The sequence below is a fragment of the Salvelinus fontinalis genome, chromosome 20 (assembly GCF_029448725.1).
Source record: "Salvelinus fontinalis isolate EN_2023a chromosome 20, ASM2944872v1, whole genome shotgun sequence".
Taxonomy (NCBI): domain Eukaryota; kingdom Metazoa; phylum Chordata; class Actinopteri; order Salmoniformes; family Salmonidae; genus Salvelinus; species Salvelinus fontinalis.
The window spans coordinates 10762192-10775470 of NC_074684.1; the positions used below are offsets into that span (position 1 = coordinate 10762192).

General features: G+C 40.8%; 1 pseudogene; it reads left to right on the forward strand.

The window, feature by feature from the left end:
* The first annotated feature begins 4216 nt into the window (after positions 1–4216).
* LOC129817101 (fos-related antigen 2-like) overlaps positions 4217–13279 on the forward strand; it is a 140505-nt pseudogene continuing 131442 nt past the window's right edge.

Genomic DNA, 13279 nt, shown 5'->3' on the forward strand with positions numbered 1-13279 from the left:
CTCCCGTCTAAGTCGCACATACAGTTGATTTAGAACGATTTTGCGGGAGATTCGTGGGACAGTGCAACCTAAATGAAGATCTTTTGGGGGCAGCAATTTAATTACTGTTTCCTGAGTAAATTAGAGCCGGTGGTGTTAAACTACTGTATATAGCCTTCCTGTATTTTGTGTGGAAGGACCACCAGACGGCAAGCTGGTCCCACGGATAGTAGCCCAGCCCAGCATGTGAGTCAAGGTGATCAGAGGCAATTAAGCACTGTTGACAGAACTAATGACCTATTCTCTTCACAATACGAGAGAGAGGAGGGAACCGGCAGCAGGGGAGACTGGAGAAAAATAATAGTTATTGCTTCTCCAAAGGAGAGGACTTACCGGATGGAAGGGAGAAGAAGAGGACAAACTACCTCTGGGGAATGGCAACCACGGACCCGCACCACCACCCGAAAGGAGCTCTCCACGAACGGATAGTTAAGGCAGTGACACACCTGTGATTTATGTTATAGTTACTCACTTTGTGTTCCTTAGTCGTGTAAAGAAGGTGATTTGTGTTTTTCTTGTGAGATCATCCTTGATTGTATGTGATTGTTTGAGAAGAAGGAAATACCTCAATAGAGAACTTTGTTCAATGTAAGAAAACCTGCTCCCGACTCGTTAATTCCACTTTTCCACTTTAGAGCAACCTAAAAATACTTGGTCATCTCACATTTGTTTCAGTCAAAGCACATTCAGCATGGTAGCCTACATTAGCCTTTTTTGTTGTTGGATTACTCAGATAACCATCCTAAAATCTCATAAAAAATGTTGTTTGTGTTTTAGGTCTAACAGTAAAGCTGTACTATGCTATTATAGTTGGTTCTGTTATGTAGAATGCTAATGAATCATTATGTGATTTTCCTATAATTTTTTTGAGATTTTATCTATCTTTACAGAAACGAGAGACCACGTGCGGCTGATTTATGAAAATCTGGGAATATGTGGCTGATGAAACATTTCTGGTTGGTCTCAGGGAATGTAAAACAGTTAGGAAGGGAGACTTAAAACAGAATTGAGTGAAGTTGCAGTAAATATATTGAATGAGCAACTAATGAGCATGGAGACTGGAGAGCCTCACAAGTTTGACAAAATTACCTCATATCTTTCAGTCTGAACATGGCCCTGGAATTTAGCCCGAAAGGATTTGAAAGATGTGATTGGTTGACCATAGCCCTATGACATTGGTCTAGCTATGGTCTTGCGCTGCAGAATATCAGATCTCAACAACGATTGCAGGTGTTTAATATCACCAGTACCACATTCTTATGATATATATTTTTTCATATTTTTTCATAAGTGCAACGTGACTGCAAGAGATAGGTTGGAATGTTTGACTGAAATACTGTACAAATGAACCTTTTTTCTACATTTGTGGTTTTTGTATTTGTTGATAAAGTTCGGAACATGATTTGTTGGTTGTGGGATGTGGGATAAAGGGACAAAATGAGTGACTGTCCCACACAATACGGAACATGTGGTCACCCTAGTTGCACAAGACTCGTTAGAAGGGCCTGTGACAAAATATTACAGAATGACTGCGGGAAATTCATTGAATGCAAATGTGATCTTCTTTCTATGAATTTGGCTCTAGCGTTTGAACGGTTTGGGCTATTGGCAATTATGACTCCATCCCTGAAAGCGAAGACTTTTTAATCAGTTTGTTATTTGTAATAAATTAGCAAAAATTTTGAAAAAACTGTTTTTTCTTTGTCATGATAGGCTATTTTGTGTAGATTGATGAGAGAGAAAAAAAACGATTTAATCCATTTTAGTATAAGGCTGTAACATATTTTTTGGGGGAAAAAGTCAAGGGGTCTGAATTCTTTCCGAAGACACTGTATATATGTCTTATGTTTCCCTCTACAACACTCACCGGTTGCACATGATTCATTAGAAGGGACTATGACAAAAGAGCACAGAATCACTGGGAGAAATAAATGGATCTTCTGTTCAAAGAAATATCATTTTCATCTTTACTAAACTTTCCAATACTTGCCTGATGCATTTCAGTCACTTCAAAGCATACTTAATTCACACTGAAATGTGGCATAACCTGATTTGACATATATTTGTATTATTTATAAGGCTATATTCAAATGTTTCTTGAAATAATCTATATACCTTTTTTTTTCGGATACCCCAAGTGTACTAATATAGAGAATAATATGTTATCGCTGTCTGGAATCAAATACATGTTAGGGCAGTAATATAATGCAGAAAATCCTTCGTTTAGAGGAATGCACTGTACTTCAGCATTGTAAAGGTCTGCCACATCTGTCTCTGTCTTTCACCATCCCTAAATAGTGGTTTTCCGACCTCACCCGACCTGACCCTGAGCCTGCTTGCCGTCCTGTACCTTTGCCTCTGTTGCAGTAATAAACATTGTTACTTCGACACGGTCTGCATCTCTGGCTTACCTTATCCTGATAAATATGTGAATAAAACGGTACATATATAAATTATCACCAAACAAAACATTTTCTGATTGTGATTTATTGATACAAGTGGTGCATGCCGGCAGTCAATCACGTAACCTCTCACTCCCACTGTGAGCCATTCAGTGTTGTTGTTTATATATGTAGCTAGTGAGCTAAGCTGTAGCATTAGATATGCCTTTCAAAAGGAGACAAATCACAAATGCGGAAATTCTGGAGATTATTTATTTTTTTGACAATGAGTCTGAGTATGAAAGTCAGGAATAGGATTCTGACAGTGATAGTGAGGAGCTGCCCTCCAACCTTGTAGCCATTGAGAACCCCTTGTCCACTGACGAAGTCCCAGGTCCCTTTGAAGATGCTGGTGGTGATGGAGGTAGACCGACAGTGGATGAAGTACAGGAGTTCTGTGGTAGCTGGAAGGCTGCCAGCCATTTCACCCCTCCTGGCCCTGCTGTTTGCTTTGATGAATCCCAGGATGGAGTGCAAAGCCCCATGCCATTTCCATCTGAGGCAGAGTGCTTCAAGTTTTTTCTGACAGGGGAGCTGGTGGGAGACATAGTAGAGGAGACCAATCGCTATGCCTTGGAGCTACAGGAGAAGAGAGAGCCAGGAGTGAGGGGGAAACTTGCTAAATGGGTGACAACCACAATTAGTGAAACGTATACCTTCCTGGTGACAGATCCTATGTTTGCAACTCCCTTCTTCTCCACCCTCTTTTCCCAAGACAGCTTACTAGTTCTGCTACGATGCCTGTAATTCATCAACAATGCTACTGCCAACCTAAATCACCCGTTATAGAAAATAAGAAATGTTCTTACCAGCCTGACATCAGCATTTGGTCGGGTCTTGTGCCATACAAGGACCTACGCATCGATGAGTCCCTGATGTTATGGAAAGGTAGGCTGGTGTTCCCTCAATATATTCCCTCCAAAAGGCACAGGTTTGGGGTCCAGTTCTTTGTCATGTGCGAAGTGAAGACAGGATCTGTCCAGGACATTATAATTTACACAGGGTCCACCACTGACATCCAACATTATGAGGGGCTTGGGGTGTCCGGGTCCATGGTAATGACCATGCTAGCTCCCCATCTTAGTAAGGGACACACTTTGTATGTGGACAATTGGTACAGCAGTCCCACACTCTGACAGCATCTGCTCTCCAACAGCACAGGGGCCTGTGGCACAGGCAGGTCAAACAGGAAGGGGATGCCGGCATTCAGGTGCAGGATGATGTAGAGAGGGGAGGTGGAGTTCAAGGAGAACGGTCAACAGCTGGGAGTAAAGTGGCATGACAAACGAGACGTCCATGTCCTCTCCACTGTCCATACAGCAACCCTGTCGGCCACAGGGAAGATGGACCACCTGACGGGAGAGAGAAAGATCAAATCAGACTGTGTGCTTGACTATAACCTCAAAATGGGGGCAGTGGATAAGGCGGACATGATAAACAGCCTTGTGCAATGCACTCGGAAAAGTGGTTTAAGAAGATATTTTTCCCATCTGATCGACACTGCTGCCCTCAATGGCCACAGAGTTCACCGCACACTGACAGGTGAGATGATCACTGAACAAGGTATTTTTTGTAATTGGACAGTTCACATACAAATCACATACAGCTCCATTATGCAATTATAGTGACAATATCTCACCCACCTACCCACTGCCTCATCATCCTCTCCCTTCCCTCATCCTCACCACTCCCTCATAAGTAAAGTAATTACCTACCAAAAGTACAGAGGAAATTTCATGAGAGAGCTGCTGGAGGAGCACGACACCCCTCAGCGCCGATCCACTGGGGGCCGTCCTGCTGCAGACAATCCCTACGCCTCACTGCACGGCATTCTCCCTGCAAAGTCCCTCAAACTGCTGCTCAAGGTAGTCGCCCATGGACGCACTGAAAAGTCTGACTGTCTGACACCAGGAGAAGGAAGCAGACAAAATACACGTGTTAAACTTGTGACACCATACTTTGGGGAGTATCATATGCTCAAGCACTATTATTATTTACAATGACTGCCTACATCGGCCAAACTCGGACGACGCTAGGCCAATTGTACACCGGCCCTATGGGACTCCCAATGACAGCCGGATGTGATACAGCCTGGATTCGAACAAGGATGTCTGTAGTGACACCTCTAGCACTGAGCTGCAGTGCCTTAGACAGCTGCGCCACTTGGGAATCATAAGGCCAGGGTAGCTTCAAAATACAACATGAGCTAATACTTCTCTGACGCAAATAGCATTGTTTTACAGAGCTAATAGAATAATGTAGCTATCTACATAAGCACGATTGAATATAACACCATAAATGTTACCTCGCATGTCCGCGGACAAGGTGTATACAAAAATATATTATGCTCCATAGTGAGCTACAGTAGGAACGACGTAACACGACATACAGAAACTATTAGAACGTAATAAGGGACTTACTTTGATGGAAACACACACATTTCCAAAGTAATTATTAGTAATGAAAATAACAATGACTGTGATGCGGGCACCAGTCGGAAAATGTGAACACGTGTGTGCAGATCCTGCTCTGACTGTAGATGCGCAAATGTCTGCAGACTTGAACTGCCCAAACAATTGGGAAGTGCTTGGGGAATTTTGTCCAGGTCAGAAATTCCCCCAAAAAATGTATTGTCCGCAAAAGTAAAAAGGCCTACTTTTATGTGAATTAATGAGGAGGTGAAACACACCTCAATTCAAACTGTTCTTAGAAAAAAAAACTTGTCAGAAAATCATTTGAAATTGTTGAAACAGCCTATAACTAAAAACAAGCAGCGTGCCTTGGTTTGAGGGCAGTGCGGTTTAAATATCCCGTTGGGTAACAATCACATTTTGGAATGGTGAGGACATTCTAACATCACCTGCATACAAACCGTTAGAGATATTTGGAACTCACGTATGAAAAGGTTAACCAATGTCATCGCAAAATGCCGCATAAATCACAGCCAAGAAATCCTCCTTCAGAAAGAGGCCTATGTAACTGCTCTCATGAGCACATCATTTGATCATATCCTGAGGGTGTGAAACTATATGTTGTTCATCTTGAGCTAATTTAACCAAAAAACAATGGATAGGGGAACCATGTTCAGAATTGAATAACCAATTCAACTCACAGACTTGGTTTGAATCTACCTAGAGGTGATTTGAAAATTGTGAGCTTGCACATCACTCCCATTGTCTTTTTGTTATTTTGGATTGTTTGCTCAAGTTGGCTGTTGCTTATGAAACAAATCTGAACCATGGATGACTGTCTCTCCTGGCCCCATTTACTATATATTCATAGACACTTGAAATATTGTCTGACTAAGATTGATGATGTTTTATTAGGGGAATTCTTCATAAAAAAAACATCAAAAGTCTTTCTCCATTGCTTTTTCTTAAGAGTTCAAGGTGCAACACAATATTGATTATTGAATGACCTTTTCTCTAGTTCAGTCTAGTCAATCAATTAAACACATTTAATAATTATCTCTTACCTAGATTGATGACTGTGGCCCCTTTTGCTTAGTTTTGCTGTTCTAAAAATAACTGGTTAGAAGGACCATGGGTCATGTTAAATTGTGTAGAAATGGAGGAACAAAAAATCTGGGGGAGGACCCCCGGATCACCTGCAAGGTTCTGTCCCCCACCCCACATCTAAAACCAAAGTTGAGCTCTTGATAGTATGAGATGTGCGAAAACTGCAAATAGACAGAGGGAGAACGAGCGAGCATCATTGAGCTGACTTAAGAGAGAGAAAGAGATATATGCAGAGATGGAATTAAGCTAGCCCGCTAGCCCGGGGCAACTGCTTTTCAGACAGGGCTAATAGAAAATGTACTGGCTCGTTTAGTAGAGAGGGGGGAAATGGAGAGAAAGAACAGGAGAGGAGGAGAGAGAGAGAGATAGAAAGAGAGCGAGAGATAGACAAAGGAACAGAGACTATAGCTGGAGAGCAGAGGAAAGAGCAGATGTGGGCCAGCCAGGCGTCCATTTACAGTATGTAGTAGTGATATTACTTCATGAGTCCATCAGAGACATAATTGTAATAGACATGATGTGTCTCTCATGGTGGAAGGGATGTGCAGCAGCGTGGCTGGCTGGCTGCTACTCTGCTCCTATGGACTCGAAACACTAATGACTAGAGCTGGGCTAAAGAGGTCCATTCCCCAGGCTCACTGACTGGCCATTGGGCTCATTAAGAAGCCTTTGTCAATCAAGCATTGAGTGATTAGGCTAAAGCAAATACACTGGCAGCGCTCCTGCAGAGTAGGGAGCAGCTATTGACTAGTGTACGTCTTAATTCATTACACAATCAGCCACTTGGAGCAGAAGAGCCAAGATGGGTGTCTCTCAAATTGCCGGCACTTGACCTTGTGGTTATTATGATCAGCTGCAGTATTTGGATCAGGCATTTATGGGGGTTTTGTCCCTCATGTAAGGACACATTTTTCTGTTCTGCATAGTTTTTACTAATGTGACTAATAAAGGGAATGTTGCATGCATTAGTAGAAGAGTTTACAGAGAATGGAATTGCACTCCATAAAGATTAGTTCCATCTACGTCTTTAGGATTCTGAATGTTAGTGGGAGGGCTTTTCACATAAACTCATTTTCAATTTAGTAACCGTTTAGATGAAACAGTTACTGCTAAGTTTGACACAACACAATTACACATTCTCACTACAGTTGAAGAGTGAAACTTGGAGTGGAAAACAATGCTCAGAATCAAATATCTCTCTCTGTGAGAGACTCTCAGTGTAAATGCAGTCACTCTGATTTCTAGTCCCCGTGCATTGCTCCCTAGAAGTTACTGCAAGGAGGAACTTTGGGAGAGCCTCTTCCATGCTATTGCTCATCGGTCTTTCATCCATTCTCTCTCTCCCCTCCCTAAACAACACTACCTCCCCACTGAGGCAGAATCCTTTAGTCAAAATTACCTATCCACATTACAGCTTTTGAGTTTGCACACTGGGCAGAAGGCACCGCTGTTGTGTTACTAAGTTAGGAAACCATGCCATTTTGTGTCTTTCCAGCGGTATTGAGGCTACATAGAGGGTAGATACCACACTTCATTGACATGCCACTGTGTGGCACTCCACATACTACGATGACAGTGTGGCTGCTGACAGAGGAGAGTGGTCACTACAAACCCGACACCGGGATGCTGGTCTTCTAGGTAGAGTTGCAAAGAAAAAGCCATATCTCAGACTGGCCAATAAAAAGAAAAGATTAAGATGGGCAAAAGAACACAAACAACGGACAGAGGAACTCTGCCTAGTAGGCCAGCATCCCGGAGTCGCCTCTTCACTGTTGAAATTGAGACTGGTGTTTTGCGGGTACTATTTAATGAAGCTGCCAGTTGAGGACTTGTGAGGCGTCTGTTTCTCAAACTAGACACTCTAATGTACTTGTCCTCTTGCTCTGTTGTGCACCGGGGCCTCCCACTCCTCTTTTTATTCTGGTTAGAGACAGTCTGCGCTGTTCTTTGAAGGGAGTGGTACACAGCGTTGTACGAGATCTTCAGTTTCTTGGCAATTTCTCGAATGGAATAGCCTTCATTTCTGAGAACAAGAATAGAGTTTAAGAAGAAAGTTCTTTGTTTTGAGCCTGTAATTGAACCCACAAATGCTGATGCTCCAGATACTCAACTAGTCTAAAGAAGATCAGTTTTATTGCTTCTTTAATCAGCACAACAGCTTTCAGCTGTGCTAACATAATTGCAAAAGGGTTTTCTAATGATCAATTAGCCTTTTAAAATGATAAACTTGGATTAGCTAACACAACGCGCCATTGGAACACAGGAGTGATGGATGCTGATAATGGGCTTCTGTACGCCTATGTAGATATTCCATACAAAATCAGCAGTTTCCAGCTACAATAGTCATTTACAACATTAATAATGTCTACACTGTACATCTGATCAATTGGATGTTATTTTAATGGACAAAAAATGTGCTTTTCTTTCAAAAACAAGGACATTTATAAGTGACCCCAAACTTTTGAACGGTACTTTATATATTTTTTGTACCTTTATTTAACTAGGAAGGTCCATTAAGAACAAATTCTTATTTACAATGATGGACTAGCAAAAGGCAGAGGGTCTCTTGTGGGGATGGGGGATTTAAAAAAAAGTAGGACAAAACTCAAATCATGACAAAGAGACACCATAGCACTACACAAATGAGAACAAATGAGTGGAAAAGTCACCATCAACCCTTAGGGGTTCAAGCAAGGGAGAGTCAGAGAGCCTCCTTTTGCTTATTAATAATAGTTTGTCTATTACCTGAAAGTTTGTGCTGAGTTCAAACTACATACAGGAAGAAACCACATGGGGAACCACTATGGGAAAATTGGCAGCCTCAGAAAGCAATTCTGTTATCAACACATTTAATAATAATTTGTCTTTACTGATATTGCAGTAATACTTGCTATCCTTAATGCCCTTTGCTGAACTGCATTGGGTTGGACAAAAACACTCCATTTAGTCAGAGATAGGTGCTTTTCACTAAATGGATTCTGCATGCTTTCCACAAAAAATGGAATTAACTGCAGCGATCCATATTAATCATACAAATACAGGTTAAAGATATCAATGCAACTTTGTCAGGCAGCCAAATATCTAATCTAATGAATATATATGATGCTTATTAATGCATTTATGTGCAAGGTTTTATGGGATAATTAAGTCAGCTAGGCAGTCGGGTACTACTGTCATGCAAAGCCCCTACTTCACATTTTACCACCAATGTTGGCCCACGTCCTTTCAGTGAAATCAAGTTGAACACAAATTGGATGTGTAAACAAGCATGTGTGCTAATACACAAATGTTGGAGTGGATGATAATTATAATTAACATTTTATTAGGTGCAACGGATACATGAGTAATTTTTTTGTTATTGCATCCTTCCAGTCTTTTCACTCCAAACACTTTACTTTAGCCAAGCTCGCATAATTCCAAAATATAAACGCAACATGTAAAGTGTTGGTCCCATGTTTCATGAGCTGAAATAAAGGATCCTTGAAATGTTCCATATGCACAAAAAGCTTATTTCTCTAAAATGTTGTGAACAAATTTGCCAAGATAATACATCCACCTGACAGGTGTGGCATATCAAGAAGCTGATTAAACACCATGATCATTACACAGGTTCACCTTGTGCTGGGGACAATAAAAAGCCACTCTAAAATGTGCAGTTTTGTCACATAACCCAAAGTGACAGATGTCTCAAGTTTTGAGGGAGCATGTAATGGGCATGCTGGCTGCAGGAATGTCCACCAGAGCTGTTGCCAGATAATCTCATGTTAATTTCTCTACTATAAACAGCCTCCAACGTTGTTTTAGAGAATTTGCCAGTATGTCCAACCGGCCTGACAATCACATACCACGTGTAACCACGCCAGCCACATTTGGCTTCTTTACCTGCGGGATTGTCTGAGACCAGCCACCTAGACAGCTGATGAGTATTTCTGTCTGTAATAAAAAGCTTTTGTGGGGAAAAACTCCCAAGTGTGTGGCCCTATACCCACCCATGGCTGCACCCCTGCCCAGTCATGTGAAATCCATAGATTAGGGCCTAATGAATTTATTTAATTTGACTGATTTCCTTATATGAACTGTAACTCCATTTCAAAATCATTTAAATTGTTGCATGTTGTGTTTATATTTTTGTTCAGTACATAAATAAATGTTCTTAACTTAGTACTGAAAGAAGTTACTTTCTGGTAGAGTCAGTGGACAAAAAAAATCAACTCTTAAGAGATGTGTAATAGCATAGTAATAAAACAAAACATCATGTTATATTATTGTAATTACATAATGACTTTGTATCATTGGTTTTTGTTTGAAAGGTGTAACAATCAACCAGGAAAAAAGTTCACAAAATGCTAACGCTATAAGTTCCTAACACCATCTCAATGAGCTCTGAGATTGAGCCATTCTGCAATGACAGACCCAACTTTTGGCAGAAAACACATGAATGGCTAATTTAATGCATGAGGAATTTGAAGGGAACAAGAAGACATCTTAAAAAGCAATTGCCTACCTTTATAGGATTATAAAGACCTTTTCAATTACTAAAAGCGCCATGGAGGCTGTTTCTGTACTCCTTTTTCAAAAACCTTAACGACCAACAAATATTAATCCTCGATCCCTCTTTATCGAACTGTGTTTGACTATTCAAAATAACTGCCCCAAAAAAGAGAATACTCATAATTTGTTAATTTAGTTTTTACTTTACCTCAACTATTTCTGTCAAGGGTATGCTTTGTGTATGTGCCAGTGGTTCCTACTTCCTACCTTACAAAAAAGGCTGCAAGTTATATCATCAAACCCCACCTGACCTTATATATGCCTATGCTTGGAATTCGAGTTGACTTGAGCTCGCCGTCTGATGATGCAAGGACACAGCCCATTTACCGGCTGCCGAGTTCTAAACCGCCTTTTCACCTTGTTTCATCGCGGTTCTCTTTCAACAAAATGAACTTTTAACAGGCCAATCCCAGAGTTCTGTCACCCCCTTCCTTGGCTGAAGATAAAGTGAAAATCACAGCAGGGGTGACTGTGGAGGGCTTCATAAAGCCAGAGAAATGAAGGGTGATAAAATGTAACCTTTCATATCCCTGCCTAAAAAGGGAACACCACAATCTTGTCTCATTTATTGCTGAATCCTCCGGAATTATACATTATTCTCCCCAAGTGAGAGAGTGTTGCTGTGTTTTGTCTGTTCTTCAAAGCACAGGAGATAAATGGATGGTGGCGGCAGCAGAGCAAGTGTCAACCGACTGATGATCTAAGAGATCATCTCTTGGGATGACGTTGATGGTGCTTAAAGGTTGGAGCACATTTATGTTTACAACGCCACTGTTCTCGTAGCTTCGTTGTTATAACTTACTAGCCATCCATCAATAAATGCAATCGTTGAGGGCAAACTAAAGCGTAGACGAGAGAATAATATACTCTGAGACGTCACTGTTTTGTGGAATAGTTTATGCCTTTGTAACAGTTCTCTTCTTGCGTTGTGTTGTGAAAAATCACTGACAAAACTTCAGCATGTAGCACCAGTCACAGATTTTTTTTATCTGATAGGAAATAAATACATGAACCCCCCCCAGACACAGTGAATAGCCAGCTAGCATTAGCTGAAATCGTTTTAGACAAAATGCACCACAAATATCCACAAAGGAAACACCACATCTCAAGTATAATAATGCGGAAATGTTTCCAAGCAAATTGATATAACTTGTACGTTCCTATTTGCACTTAGGAGTATAAAAATGTACAGTGCTTTGCAACCGTTAACTTATTGCTGGTTTGGTGCTTGTTAACTGGGACGATTCTAACTCAAACACCACCCCACATAAGCAAGCCACGCAAACTAACCAGTAAGTGTCCATGTTGAGTATGTGAAGGCAAGACTAAACAAAAACCAATAAACCCATTGGCATACAATAGAGTGGCAAGAGGAATCAGCAATAACAACTCTGTTACACATTTGCTATTCCAAGTACTTTCCCCCTTTGCGATACCATTAAGATGTTTCCAAAACTGTCCCAAGGCATAAGAAACTGAAAATGTCAACAGTACATACATTTTTAGAACATTTATCAAAAACAATGATTCAATGCTGCCAAAAGGTTTCACACCTACATAAAGGAGAATGTGTCTGACAACAAAGATAATCACGAGCCATATATAACATGGATCTGAACCTGAGCCTGAAAATATTCTCCATTTATTTCCTATTATTTGTCAGGTCAAGCTGAGCACTGTTCATTGTTGAGACAGATGCTGTTTTCATTCTGGCTCTATTGAAAACAAAATAAACAGAATGGGAAACAAAGAATGGCTTGTAACACGTTCATTCAACAACATCATCCAATTTGCAGATTGGTTAGACATGGTTCCAACCACTCATATGAAAACCAATTAGCATATTAAAACCTAAACACACGTATTACATTTCTCGTCTCACTGAAATTGTATATACTATCTAAACTTACATCGCAGTGTCTTCCAATACAGAATAATATGCTAGGATTGCAATAAATAACGTGTTATAGTCTATAGGTTATCTCTTCTAAGCTAAGCTATAGCAAGCGAACCTGCCCCTCCATTTTCATTACATTCAGTCAAGGGTACATGGGTCTTCTCATCTAGACGGCTAGAGGGATCAATTGAGTGCTGTCGATTCTCTCTTTATGCTCCCTCCTCCATTGGAGCGCAGGTGGTGCACCAGCCCCCTCGCTGCCCACCCCTCTGTTTATTGATTCAGATCTAGTATGTCAACTCTGAGCGAGCAGATAAGGCTTGGTCCAGCTAATAAACACTACTTGGCTGGTTCACCAGGTGAACAGATAAGGCCAAGGGCAGCAGTAACTAACCCAGGGTTTTTGTTCAGCCCCGCATGACTGCCCCACTTCATCTGAACCGATAAGGCTGCTGCAACTACAGTACACCGGCACTGAGCAATCTGATTGTTGGAGAAACATTGTTATGAGGTTATGACGGAATTCTGATTTCTCATGCCATCTTGAAAATAACCTCTAATAATTTGGGGATGTTATATATACTGTGTGTGTATGTATATACACTGCTCAAAAAAATAAAGGGAACACTAAAATAACACATCCTAGATCTGAATGAATGAAATATTCTTATTAAATACTTTTTTCTTTACATAGTTGAATGTGCTGACAACAAAATCACACAAAAATTATCAATGGAAATCAAATTTATCAACCCATGGAGGTCTGGATTTGGAGTCACACTCAAAATTAAAGTGGAAAACCACACTACAGGCTGATCCAACTTTGATGTAAT